This window comes from Salmo salar, unplaced genomic scaffold (genome assembly GCF_905237065.1).
Source record: "Salmo salar unplaced genomic scaffold, Ssal_v3.1, whole genome shotgun sequence".
In the NCBI taxonomy this organism is placed as follows: Eukaryota; Metazoa; Chordata; class Actinopteri; order Salmoniformes; family Salmonidae; genus Salmo; species Salmo salar.
Genome location: NW_025548394.1, coordinates 342,069 through 346,450, shown reverse-complemented (window position 1 = coordinate 346,450; position 4,382 = coordinate 342,069). Strand labels below are relative to the sequence as shown.

Here is a 4,382-nt window from a genome sequence, read left to right as displayed (position 1 = left end):
GCTAGTTCATGTTGGGTACCCTCGTTCCAATACGTTATAAAGAGTATGCATTCGTCCACCTTGAATATTATTCATGTTCTGGTTAAAAAGGCCCTAATGATTTATGCTATACAACGTTTGACATGTTTGAACGAACGGAAATATATTTTTTTCCCCTCGTTCATGACGAGAAGTCCGGCTGGCTTACATCATGTGCTAACGAGACGGAGATTTTTGGACATAAATGATGAGCTTTTTTGAACAAAACTACATTCGTTATGGACCTGTGATACCTGGAAGTGACATCTGATGAAGAGAATCAAAGGTAATGGATTATTTACATAGTATTTTCGATTTTAGATCTCCCCAACATGACGTCTAGTCTGTATCGCAACGCGTATTTTTCTGGGCGCAGTGCTCAGATTATTGCAAAGTGTGATTTCCCAGTAAGGTTATTTTTAAATCTGGCAAGTTGATTGCGTTCAAGAGATGTAAATCTATAATTCTTTAAATGACAATATAATATTTTACCAATGTTTTCTAATTTTAATTATTTAATTTCTGACGCTGACTTGACTGCCGGTTATTGGAGGGAAACGATTTCCTCAACATCAATGCCATAGTAAAACGCTGTTTTTGGATATAAATATGAACTTGATAGAACTAAAAATGCATGCATTGTCTAACATAATGTCCTCGGAGTGTCATCTGATGGAGATTGTAAAAAGGTTAGTGCATCATTTTAGCTGGTTTTATGGTTTTGGTGACCCTGTCTTTGACTTGACAAAACATTACACACAACTCTTGTAAATGTACTGTCCTAACATACTCTAAATTTATGCTTTCGCCGTAAAACCTTTTTGAAATCGTAAAACGTGGTTAGATTAAGGAGATGTTTATCTTTCAAATGGTGTAACATAGTTGTATTTTTGAAAAATTTGAATTTTGACATTTATTTGGATTCAAATTTGCCGCTCTTGAAATGCACCTGCTGTTGATGGAGTGCACCACGGGTGGCACGCTAGCGTCCCACCTAGCCCCAAGAGGTTAAGAAGGTAGAGCAGGGCTTTATTATGGACAGACTTCTCCCATTCTTAGCTACTGTCGTATCAATATGTTTTGACCATGGCAGTTTACAATCCAGGGTTACTCCAAGCAGTTTAGTCACCTCAACTTGCTCAATTTCCACATTATTCATTACGAGATGAACAGGTGAGCAGTACGCGTCTATGTAATGAGAGCATGAACAGTGTGAGGACCGTTAAAACGTCTTAGGGCTAGGGGGCAGTTTTCGGAAGTTCGGAGAGTCTGGCGAGCCCAAAGTAAAATGCCTGTTACTCAGGCCCAGAAGCTATGCATATAATTGGTAGATTTGGAAAGAAAACACTCTGACGTTTCCAAAATTGTTAAAACTGTATGTGGTACTGTATGTGGATGATCAGGGCTTTATTCAGAAAAAGTTTCTTGGGCTACTTTGATTTGCCAAGTGGGCGAGATGTGAATTCCGTGTTTAATTTCATGGACAAACTTGTTGTTCAAACCTACGATGGCTCACCTTCAAGGGAACGTTATCTGCTATTTGTATTTCCAGCTAAGTCCCCTCCTGTTCCATGGTTTAACAAGCGATGACCACTCTACTTCCATTGTCAACTAACTCCTCACATGAACTGGAAGCCACGTCTCATGTGGCCCACTCAACCACTGGCACATTGAATGTTTCCTCTCCAAGCACGGTGAGGGAACCCCTGTTAATTTTCTCTCATTACTTTATGTAGAGTCAATCACAAACACAATCACATTATTACACATCTATGATTTGACTCCTTGCTTGGACTAACTCATTCTTAGCTCTTTTGTCTCACTGTGTAGTGTTTTTGTGTTGTCTTCCCAGTCAAACCCTGCCCTGCACTGGTCAAGCCTCTGAACACCTCAACTCATGCCTCATACCCTCATTCAATCACTGCTGTGATCCCTTCCCAAAATGGTGTAAGTAGCCCTCTCATTCCTATTCCCCATAATATTGTACTATAAGTGTTTTTATTAAATGCTTTAGGTTAAAATAATTACTCTTTGACGATTTTTGAAACACATTTTTGACATCTCTGTGCGTTCTGCTCCTATACTGTGGGTCTCCCATCCTCCTCAACAACAGACATGTCTAATAACGTGTAATACAATTCATCATTAATAATTCTGCAAGTTTTCTGTGTTCAGAAGCCTGATTCTACTCACTGTGGTAGTGTGGAAGTGTTGAGCTGTATTATTTGGCCTGTGGTCCTGTTGTCCCCAGTCCCAGTGGTGAAGATAATGTCTTAATTGAGCTTCTTGTCTGTGACTGAGATACGTAATCTGCACATTTACTAAAACGTCAGCTCTCATCTCTCCCAATGTTCTCAATGTCAAACAATGAAGGCCGGGTAGTTTTTTTCATGATTGCAACCCAGGTCATTTTAGTCGGCTGGACCTCGCTACATATTCGTCGCCAGACCCACTGGCTCCAGGTCATCTACAAGTCTATGCTAGGTAAAGCTCTGCCTTATCTCAGCTCACTGGTCACGATAACAACACACACTCGTAGCAAGCGCTCCAGCAGGTACATCTCACTGGTCATCCCCAAAGCCAACACCTCCTTTGGCCGCCTCTCCTTCCAGTTCTCTGCTGCCAATGACTGGAATGAATTGCAAAAATCGCTGAAGCCGGAGACTTATTGCTCCCTCACTAACTTTAAACATCAGCTATCTGAGCAGCTAACCGATCGCTGCAGCTGTACATAGTCCATCTGTAAATAGCCCAACCAATCTACCTACCTCATCATTGTTTTTATTTACTTTGCTGCTCTTTTGCACACCAGTATCACTACTTGCACATCATCATCTGCTCATCTATCACTCCAGTGTTAATCTGCTAAATTGTGATTACTTTGCTACTATGGCCTATTTATTGCCATAAGTCCTCACGCCATTTGCACAACCTGTATATAGACTTTTTTAAATTTTGTGTTGACTGTACACTTGTTTATTCTATGTAACTCTGTGTTGTTGTTTCTGTCACACTGCTTTGCTTTATTCTTGGCCAGGTCGCAGTTGTAAATGAGAACTTCTCAACTAGCAACCTTGTTAAATAAAGTTGAAATAATAAAAATAAAAATATCCTATATCATAATGAGTCAGATTACATGGAGAGGGGGGGACCTGATCCTAGATCATAATGAATCAGATTACATGGAGAGGGGGGGACCTGATCCTATATCATAATGAATCAGATTACATGGAGAGGGGGGACCTGATCCTAGATCATAATGAATCAGATTACATGGAGAGGGGGGACCTGATCCTAGATCATAATGAATCAGATTACATGGAGAGGGGGGACCTGATCCTAGATTATAATGAGTCAGATTACATGGAGAGGAGGGACCTGATCCTAGATCATAATGAGTCAGATTACATGGAGAGGGGGGACCTGATCCTAGATCATAAATAATCAGATTACATGGAGAGGGGGGGACCTGATCCTAGATTATAATGAGTCAGATTACATGGAGAGGGGGGACCTGATCCTAGATCATAATGAATCAGATTACATGGAAAGGGGGGGACCTGATCCTAGATTATAATGAGTCAGATTACATGGAGATGGGGGGACCTGATCCTAGATCATAATGAATCAGATTACATGGAGAGGAGGGACCTGATCCTAGATCATAATGAATCAGATTACATGGAGAGAGGGGGACCTGATCCTAGATCATAATGAATCAGATTACATGGAGAGGGGGGACCTGATCCTAGATCATAATGAATCAGATTACATGGAGAGACGGATATATATAATATAGGCTACTATTTTTTAAATATTTAATATGCCATAAACTATTGTTTTTTTAACAGTTTCATTAATTCATTGTAATTAACTTAATCATTATGACACACCCCTCTCTATTGTCATTGGTTGCACTAATTGCACTGTTTGTCAACATAACCTGGTTCAAGTATTGATGACATCACCCTGAAGAAGGCACAGTGATGCTGAAACGTTGGTAAATATCCAATAAATTACTGGGAGTTTATATATGGAGTGTGGGATTCTCTTTATTTTGATAGTTTATAACTCTTATGTAGTTGCCATCTTTTTGTGTTTTTCAGGCAGCCTGGGAAAGAACTGAAAAAACTCACTAAAGAGTCAAGACAGAGACACCAGAAAGACCCAAGAAGACTTGGACGCAGCATCAGAGGACAGAGAGGGATGTTCAGAACTCACTCAGTCTGGTCAGTTGGTGAGGGTAGACTTGGAGGCTGCTTACCTGACACGAAGTCTGGAGGACATGGAGGAAGTCCCCCTCCTCTCCCCTACCTTCCCTATACCCCCTCCTCTCCCCTACCTTCCCTATACCCCCTGTCCCC

At 40.8% G+C, this 4,382-nt stretch overlaps 1 long non-coding RNA gene across 1 annotated transcript; it reads left to right on the top strand.

The window, feature by feature from the left end:
- Positions 1-245: 245 nt before the first annotated feature.
- On the top strand, positions 246-1,929 carry LOC123732964 (uncharacterized). The gene is made up of 3 exons (XR_006763539.1): positions 246-304; positions 1,571-1,712; positions 1,871-1,929. It is a non-coding gene; the product is annotated as an uncharacterized lncRNA (long non-coding RNA).
- Positions 1,930-4,382: the final 2,453 nt, after the last annotated feature.